Source organism: Chroicocephalus ridibundus, chromosome 16 (assembly GCF_963924245.1).
Source record: "Chroicocephalus ridibundus chromosome 16, bChrRid1.1, whole genome shotgun sequence".
NCBI lineage: Eukaryota > Metazoa > Chordata > Aves > Charadriiformes > Laridae > Chroicocephalus > Chroicocephalus ridibundus.
Genome location: NC_086299.1, coordinates 7,783,242 through 7,792,629, shown reverse-complemented (window position 1 = coordinate 7,792,629; position 9,388 = coordinate 7,783,242). Strand labels below are relative to the sequence as shown.

The 9,388-nt window shown below is 58.2% G+C and overlaps 1 long non-coding RNA gene across 1 annotated transcript; it reads right to left on the bottom strand.

Moving 5' to 3' along the window:
• Positions 1-290: 290 nt before the first annotated feature.
• Positions 291-3,837, bottom strand: LOC134524243 (uncharacterized). The gene is made up of 3 exons (XR_010073520.1): positions 3,640-3,837; positions 2,363-2,570; positions 291-541 (listed from the first exon to the last, which is right to left on the bottom strand). It is a non-coding gene; the product is annotated as an uncharacterized LOC134524243 (long non-coding RNA).
• Positions 3,838-9,388: the final 5,551 nt, after the last annotated feature.

Here is a 9,388-nt window from a genome sequence, read left to right as displayed (position 1 = left end):
CTACTGGCAGTGCAGGATTCCCCCCCCTGGCCAGCCTGCATGGGAGAGGGAACACAACGTCCCAGCCGCTGGGAATCAGCGCTTGCCCGGGTACCGGGCAGGTAGACAAGCCTGCCCAGACCTGAGCAGACCTGCCCAGGTGCTTAAACAGGGTTCCCGGGTCTTAAACTGCGGGGGGGGGACACACAGCCCTGAGCCTGGGCTTGGCCGAGCCCATCAGACCCCACGAGAGGGCAAAGCTCAGCTCAGACCAGTTTGCCCAGTGAGAAGCCAGCGGTATGCGCAGAGGCGTGCGCTTCTCCAGCCGCTTGCTCCAAACACATGGACGCTGGGGTAGAAAAGCACGAGGGGCATCAGGGCAGGCAGACGCAGGGGCTCAGTTACCTTAATTTCAGGTCCCCTGAAGCAGGTCACGCGTCCCCTGCAAGCTCCCCCCAAGGGCCTGGGAGGAGAGGTCTGGGCGAGCCAAAAGCCGACCGAAGATGGCCACCAAAGGGCTCGCTGGGAGGAGAACAGGGCGGAGGGAGACAACGGAAGGCCACTGGAGAAAAAAGGTGCAGGGAAAATAGAGATATGAAGAGCACGAGAGAGAAAAACGGGATACATAAATACTAAAAAAAAAAAAAAAAAAAAAAAAGAACAAGAGAGGATGGAGGAGGGAAAGTAAGGCGAGCAGAGGGAGGGATAAAAGAGCTGTGCCAAGTGTTCCCCGTCTTGTCCCTTAAGCCCTAAGCTGATCCAGCAGTGGCAGGTATTTACAGGACGGGCTCAGCTTTCCCAGCTTGTTCCCAGTCTTGGCACAAAGGCCAAGAGCAGACGAAGGAGGAGGACAGAGAATGGCAACAGGGCCCATGAAAGCCCCCGACAAACCCCATTGAGGTGGCTGTCCTGTTCCCATCTGTCAGCAGCCGCTCGGTGAAAGGGTGTGAAGGGGAGGGGGGCAGGCGGTGTGAATCAAGGGCTGACACAAAGAGGAAGAGACTGATTATGCTGTTATTTCTCCACTTTCAAACCCCATTAGGGGACATGCCGGGCTTTTCTCAGGGTCTTTGGGATGCTTAAGCTGCCCATTTAGCAGCAGGAACGGTCCAATTAAAAGAAAGACAAAGGCGTAGCCCAGCCTGTCTTAATTGAAATGGGTTTCAGTCTAATGAGGATTAGGTTCAAGAACAGACCTAAGGGAGCAATCCAATACCCATTACCCTCCTGGACTGTACCACTGGCCATGCCGCCAGCCTTTTAGCCAGCGCACAGCGTGGCAGACCCTCGGGCTCAAGCTTGGTGCGAGGGGAAGGGGAGCAGCCCCTTCCCCAGCCGCCAGCCTCAGGGGCAGCAGCTCAGGCTTCCAGACTTTGCCCTTGCCCCACTCTTTGGAGGCGAGCATCCCGAATTTACCCATCCCAGGGCCGAGATGCCGAGCAGGGAGGAGGGCAGTGGGCTTGAACAAGGAGCGTTGCCCACCTCCCCTAGCACCCTGCAGAATGGGCATGACACTAAACTTCACTGGGAAGCCTTGGCTGCTGCTCCGGGCGCTGGGAAGAGGCTGAGGAAGGGGTGGCTTCCCCATCCCAAAGCTCAGCCGAGCCCATTTGTCCTCAGCCTGCATCCCCCCCCGGCAGCTCTCTCACAGCAGAGCCCGGAGACAGACGGGGCTTCCCCCGGCTCCCCATCCCAGCGGCTGCTCCCGGCCTTTGGCTCCCAGTCGCCCTCTGCGTGGCTCATCCCTTTGCTGGGAGCTCTGCCCTGCAATCACACGCACCTGCGTTGCCAGGAAAGTCCTATTTAACTCGGGGTGGGATGTGCATAGTGCTGCTTCAATTGGCAGGCTTTTTAGTTACTGAAATCCTGCAAAATCTCAACTCTACAGCCGTGGAATTAAATTACATATATATATACATACATATAGAATCATAGAATTGCCCAGGTTGGAAGGGACCTTTCAGATCATCTAGTCCAACCATCAACCTAACTCTGACATATATATATATATATATACACAAAGCTTTAGCATTGTCTAAATTAGGTTGGATCTTCACAGGGATGGCAAAAGCCATATCTCTGATACCGGGTTCTTTCTCCATCCTCTCCCCTGTCCCGGTGTAAAGTTGGAATGTCTTGCGACAGGCCAACAGAGAAAAGCCAGCAATACTTTTTTTTTTTTTTTTTAAATTTGGCAAAACCTGGTTCCCCCCCTCTAAGGGCCATCTGAATGATTTTGACAAGCGTTTTTTCCAGCAACTCTCCTCCTAACCCAGCAGAACAAAGCGGAAAAAAAAAAATTATAGCCCAGATGTTAAAAACCCATCAAACAGTTGCAAGCGGGATACGTAGTGGAATATATAGCATGGATGCGCCGAGTTACCTGCCCTGCGGTCCCACACCAGCAGCACTGGGTCCAGCAGGCAGCAGCAGTGGGTCTCCCTCCTCGCCTGGGAGGTGCAGAGCCCAGCGGTGCTGGGGACCGGGAGAACTGTCCCATCTGTGTGACTGTCATGGTTTAACCCCAGCCAGCAACTAGGACCACGCAGCCGCTCGCTCGCTCCCCCCAGCTGGGATCTGAAGGGTAGAATCTGAAGGGTAAAAGTGAGAAAAAAAACCTCATGGATTGAGATAAAGACAGTTTAATAGGTAAAGCAAAGCAAAGCAGAACAAGGAATGCATTCCCTGCTTCCCATGGGCAGGCCACCTCCAGGGAAGCAGGGCTCCGTCACGTGTAACGGTGACTTGGGAAGACAAATGCCATCACTCCGAATGTCCATCCCCCCTTCCCTCTTCTTCCCCAGCCCTATATATCGACCCCATATGGCATGGAATATCCCCTTGGTAAGGTGGGGTCAGCTGTCCCGGCCGTGTCCCCTCTGAGCTCCCTGTGCCCCCCAGCCCATCGCTGGGGGGGGCGGTGTGAGGAGCAGAACAGCCCTTGAGAGCTCGGCAACCACCACAGCCACCAGCGCGCTGTCCCACTGTTCCCACCCCAAACACAGCACCGAAGTCAGCCCCATCCCAGCCGAAACCACGACAGTGACCCTTCCACCCCCGAGGGGGCTCCTCTCCCCGGGTTTGTCCCCGCCGCCGCTCCCGGCTCCATCCCCGGCGCCGCGCGGGGGCACTCGCAGCCCGGCCGCGCCGGGAGCCCTCGGCTTCACCCGCTCCCTCCGCGCATTCCCGGGATGCTCTTGCTTCCCCGAGGATTATTCGCCGGCTGCACCCCCCGGAGAGAGGCCCCGGTTCCCGGTGTGGGGCGGGGGGGAGGAATCCCCGCCCCGGGGGGCAGAATGCGGCATGCCGATGAACTTCACTCCGGGGGCTGGGAAGAGGCTGAGGAAGGGGCGGCTTCCCCATCCCAAAGCTCAGCCGAGTCCACTTGTCCTCAGCCTGCATCCCCCTCCCCGGCAGCTCTCTCACAGCAGAGCCCGGAGACAGACGGGGCTTCCCCCGGCTCCCCATCCCAGCGGCTGCTCCCGGCCTTTGGCTCCCAGTCGCCCTCTGCGCGGCTCATCCCTTTGCTGGGAGCTCTGCCCTGCAATCACACGCACCTGCATTATCAGGTGAGCGGGGAGAGCCACCAGCACGGCCCGGAGGAGGGTGGCAGCCCTGCCTTTCCCCCTGCCTGCAGAGGCAGAGCCCCAGGACACCAACCTGGCGGGAGCTGGTGCTGCTGTTTCACATGGGGGGATCTTCAGAAGTCGCTTATATTCTCCTTAACGTTCCAAACACAGGCAGCAATGGGACGGAGAGGAGCTCGTAGGCCAGCTGGGATGGGCCCGCTCACATGCTGCGTGACGCTCCGCTGCCCATAAAGCCCCAGAGGGAACCTGAGCTCCTCTCGCACCGAGATTCCCTGCCTGTTTGGGCTGGAAGCAGTTTATAGCTGATGCTATCTAGCCGTAAACAGTAATAAGAAGGGCAGGACCACTTATTGCTAATATGCCACTTAATTCTGCTGCCAGATCCTGTAAGGGTGGACCAACGCAGGCAGCAGAAGCGCAAGTGCCAGCGCTGAGTATCCCTGAGCTGCTGGCTCTGAAGCTCCTCTTCGCACCTCACCCTTCCCCTTCCCCACAGCTGCCCTCCACCCCCTCACTGGCAGCTGCAGAGTGAATTTGCAAGGACCCGGCTCTCCAGAGCCCCAGGAAGCAAGGTTTTTAGAGATCATCTGGATTCTTGCGCGCTTCACCTCTCAGCTGCCAGGAGCCGGGAGGGAGGGGAGCAGCAAGGAGGCTGGGAGGCAGCTGGGATGAGAGGCGCATGATATTTTCCATTTCCTCATCTGAATTACGAGCTCCGATAAATAACGCTGGAAATCTCACGGAGCGGGAGCGCTGGCCTCCCAGGTATCCCATGGTTTGAGTCAACAGAGGTGGAAGCAGGTGGCACGCACAATTTATCATTTCCTGGGGGTGGTGGCGGGGGGGAGTTTCTCTCGGTGACTGACAAGCGGGTCCTTTCTGTTATTGTCGTTCGTCTCTGTCAGCCCTCCCTTATCGGCACATTGCTCGGTCTCTCTCTGCCTCCCGCCTCCCCGCCACCACCCCCCGCCGGCATTAATCATTCTAGCGATGCTGCCCACGCCTCTGCTGGAACCAGGTCGTGAAACTCTCATCCCACCCACTTACCACAACCCAGCTCCAGTCACGTTTCAGCCTCTGGCGAAACCATGTGGGGCTCTGCGGGGCCGCTGCGGAGTGGGAAAATCCCGGCTCCTCTTTAACCCGTTGCCACCCCCAAGCCAGGCGTCCTGATCCCAATGCCCGGCACGGGGGGTCCTGCGGGTGGGAGAGGGCCAGAAATGGGGCAAGGAATGCCGTCCACCCACGGAGACGCCATCCCTGCTGCCTCCGCCGCCCAGCCAGGCCGCTGGCAACGCCGAGACCAGACGACAAGTGATTATTGTCTCTGCGTGTGGCCACAAAATGTGTCTGAAGCTGCCGCCTGCTAAGTAGCTGCAAACCCAGAGCTGCAGGCAGGGGTGGGAGCCGGAGGGGAGGCCACCGGGGACCTCCTGGGGACCAGCGGGGAGGGAGATGCTCTGGGGTCACCAGGGGTTACCTGGGACGGGGGGTCTGGAGCGTTGCCGGAAGGGAAAGATCTGGGGACCAGGGACCTCCCGGGGACCAGCACGGAGGGAGATGCTCTGGGGTCACCAGTGGTTCCCTGGGGGTCTGGAGCGTTGCCGGAAGGGAAAGATCTGGGGACCGGGGACCTCCCAGGGACCAGCACGGAGGGAGATGCTCTGGGGTCACCAGTGGTTCCCTGCGGGTCTGGAGCGTTGCCGGGAGGGGGAGATCTGGGGACCGGGGACCTCCAGGGGACCAGCACGGAGGGAGATGCTCTGGGGTCACCAGTGGTTCCCTGGGGGTCTGGAGCGTTGCCGGGAGGGGGAGATCTGGGGACCGGGGACCTCCTGGGGACCAGCACGGAGGGAGATGCTCTGGGGTCACCAGTGGTTCCCTGGGGGTCTGGAGCGTTGCCGGGAGGGGGAGATCTGGGGACCGGGGACCTCCCGGGGACCAGCACGGAGGGAGATGCTCTGGGGTCACCGGTGGTTCCCTGAGGGTCCGGAGCACTGCTGGGAGGGGGAGATCTGGGGCAAAGCTGGCATCAGGCTGAGCCCCACCATCCTTCTCCCTCCTTGCAGCTGGGCTTGGGGTCCCTGCTCTGCTGGGGGAGGAGAGCGTGAGGGGTGCGGTGACGCGGGGAAGTCTGTGTTTAGCACCCAGAAGTCTACGCCAGTGAGGAAAAAAGCCACGTCGCAGATGCAGGGGACATGGCCAGAGGACCCTGGGCTGCTCTTCCCCCTTCTCTGGTGGGCTCCATGCTCCCTGGTGCGCACCTCCCCGGCTTTCTGGTGGGAAAACGCCCTCCATGGGGTCAGGGTTTAAAATAAACAGAGGACGGGGGCCAGGGCATTCTCACCTGGGCGCCCCCCCACCCAGGGAGTGGGAGCTGGAAAATGAGATTAAAGTAGCGATTTGCTTTCCCATGCTGAGAGGAAAATAGGGACAAGGGATTAGCCCTGAGAGCGAACATGTCGCGCCACACCTGCTGCTGCAGGGCCAGCGGCGCCGGAGCCAGGGACCGGAGCGAGGGATGGGGACCAGGCTTAGCACCGGCTTCCATGTCCCAGCTCCTCATCCCCATCCTTCCACCCCCCCACCAGCGGGTCTAGCACCGCACGGCGCAATGCCGCAGGGCTTTTAGACCACTACCTACCCACGGTGCCGGACACTGGATCCCAGCATGGCCACACTGGGCAATGGGAAAAGAGATTTTGGGGCAGGCTGTCACCGCATGGGCAGGTGCCACCTCCCTCCAGCTCAGGACGGAGCCTGGAAGGATGAAAACCTGCTGGAAAAGGGAGGAAACTCTGAATTTTAGACCTAGACTCCGGTGTTACTCCGGGGTTGAATGGAACCACAGATGCGAACGTGAATTTCCAGATCACGACCTCGCGGCCCAGACTTTGCTGGGGCCAGTCTGAGGGAAGCAAGGCTTCTGGATGGTGAAAATCCTTTCATCACATCCCTGGTCCCAAATTTGTGTTCTGCCTATTTATTTGGCCAGAACACGGGCCCAGCAGCGTTCCCAAGCACGCGGGAAGGCCTGGAAAATGTCTCTTTCCAAAGGGGGTATCAGGCTTTGCATTAAAATACAGCAAGAAGCTGAGAGAGGGCAATAAAAGAAGATGAATGATGTGCAGGTGCTGGCTGGGATCCCCTGGAATGAGCCGCACTAAGTCCCCGGCTCCGCTCACCATCCTGTGTGCTTTTCCCACTGGCTTCTTTAGCAGGGACTTTTTTTTTTCTCTCTTTTTTTTTGAAGTGTGTGGCTCATATGCACCGAACGTGCTGGGAATTTCCACCCTCTGGTCCCGAGTTAATGGATCCAGCTGCAAAGATGCTGAACGTTCTGGTCCGGGGTTTGCTTGCTCAGGTCTGTCTCTCATTTCATTGTTAAACCAAGTGAAATGTGACAGATTTAAAAGTGAGACTCAAAGCGAAGCTTGGTGGGGAAGAACCTGTGGAGGTTTGAAAGCTGAGTAGGAAGTAAATGGAGCTGCAAAGCTAAGTTTTGTGCTCTACAAAAAAAAAAAGTCTGCCTTTTCCAGACCTGTTTTAGTTCCAAACCACCATTGGTCACAGTCCCTAAATTATAGTCAAAGAGAAATTTTGAAACTCTAGGACATGGGAACACAGCAGCACGTCACTGATGCTATACTGTAATACACACAATGCAGCAACGCGAGATGGAGACACCAAATGTTGCAAAGAAATGAGACACTCCGGCAGGTTTCCAGAGCGCTCCCACCTGCATCGTCATCACCCTGAGCTCCCCCCAGCCCCATCCCTGGAGGTGTTCATAGAATCGTAGAATCATGGAATGGTTTGGGTGGGAAGGGACCCTAAAGCCCACCCAGTGCCACCCCCTGCCCTGGGCAGGGACACCTCCCACCAGCCCAGGTTGCTCCAAGCCCCGTCCAACCTGGCCTTGAACCCCTCCAGGGATGGGGCAGCCACAGCTTCTCTGGGCAACCTGGGCCAGGGGCTCACCACCCTCACAGTGAAAAATTTTTTCCTGAGATCTCATCTAAATCTCCCCCTTTCCGGCTTGAAGCCATAACCCCTCGTCCTATCGCTACGCGCCCTTGTAAAAAGTCCCTCCCCAGCTTTCCTGTAGGCGCCCTTCAAGGCCAGGTTGGATGGGGCTTTGATACCAGTATAAAATACACGGGGATCACACCCAGCCCATTCCCCCAGCAGAAGCCGTGCACTCCCCGCAGGGACAGCCCATGTGGGACACTGCGGGAGGAAGGGAAGGGCTCAGGGCTCCGGCACCGGGGCAAGGAGTTCTCAGGGTCACAGCCATCATATAAAGAGAGAGAACTCCTCAGCAAACTTTCTAATTTCTATGGAATGTGCCGTTCATGGTCTGAAATAACCCTGTTGGCAGCTTGGGTCAAGTGCCTGGGTCTCGCTCCTCCTCGTCCCCGCACCTGGTTAACTTGAAAACATCGACACCTTGAAGTCCACATAGGATAGTCGGCTAGAAAGTAAATATTTTCCCCAATTCGGACAGTAGAGTCTTCTAAAAGTGCAGGTTTCCCGGGCATTAGGAATGAATTATTCCTGCGTCGCTCAAACTAGGACAACCCATCTCCTGTCCCTGATGGATCCCGGCAGCCGGGGGACGGAAGGGCCGGGCGCTTGGATGGGGATTGGGCTCAGCGCCACCGCCAGCAGCCACCAGCCGACGGCCGAAGCCATGGATGTATCCGCAGCCCGTGGAAAGCTGCACGCGTGTGCCGGCGCATCTGCAAATTAACCCCGCGGGTCCCCCACGTCACCCTCGGCGCTGGCACTGCCTGCCCATCTGTGTGGGTTTGCAGAGCAGCCAGGGGAGGCGGGGGGGATTATCAGCATCTGAGGATGCTGCGGGGGGCAGGAAGGGGCCCCGGTCCCCTATCGCTCCGGCAGCAGCCCGGTCCCTGGTCGCCTGCCAGGCTGGGAGGGCGGAGAGGGCTGACTCAGCAGCTGGATGGAGCCTGATAATGCAGCGTTATCGCGCCGAGACCCGATTTGGTTGATTGTTGCCTTGGGTGCTTTCCAGATCTTGATGCTTCAGGGAGCTGCAGTGACTCACCGGGCGCGCCGGGAGGAGGGCACGCGTCCCGCAGCGTGTTTCAGCGCGGATTGCCCCCGTTTCGGTAAATGAGCAGATTTTATTTATCGTCAAGTCGTTGGTGCGCTGCCTGCCACCGCCGCGCATCCGAGGGGAGCGTGCCTGCCTGACAGAGACGTTTCGAAATGGATGCTGACACGAGCCCATATTTCAAGCCGCGGCGCAGGCGCCAGGGGATCAAACAGCCACCTCCCTGTCTCTGTTCGTGCAGTGAAGGCAGGGACGTCGCGCATGTCCCGGGGTGACATTTATCACCGAGTGAAGGCAGAGCAGCTCCACGACACGTTCTCAGCCCTCTGGAGAGTCTCGGAGGGTCTCAGCTCTTATTTTGTGCCCTTTCTACACGCGGTGCTGCTCTTTGGCGAAAAGGCTGGATGTTTGTCCTGGGGATGGCTGCCCTTTGCCTGCCTCCAGCCGGGGTTTGCTTGTTCAGCAGGGAGAGAAACATGCAGAAATCATAGAATCATAGAATTGTCAGGGTTGGAAGGGACCCTAAAGATCAACTGGTTCCAACTCCCCTGCCATGGGCAGGGACACCTCCCACTAGATCAGGTTGCTCAGAGCCCCATCCAGCCTGGCCTTAAAAACTTCCAGGGATGGGGCTTCCACCACCTCCCTGGGCAACCTGTTCCAGTGTCTCACCACCCTCAGGGTGAAGAACTTCTTCCTAACGTCCAACCTGAATCACCCCATCTCTAGTTTTAATCCA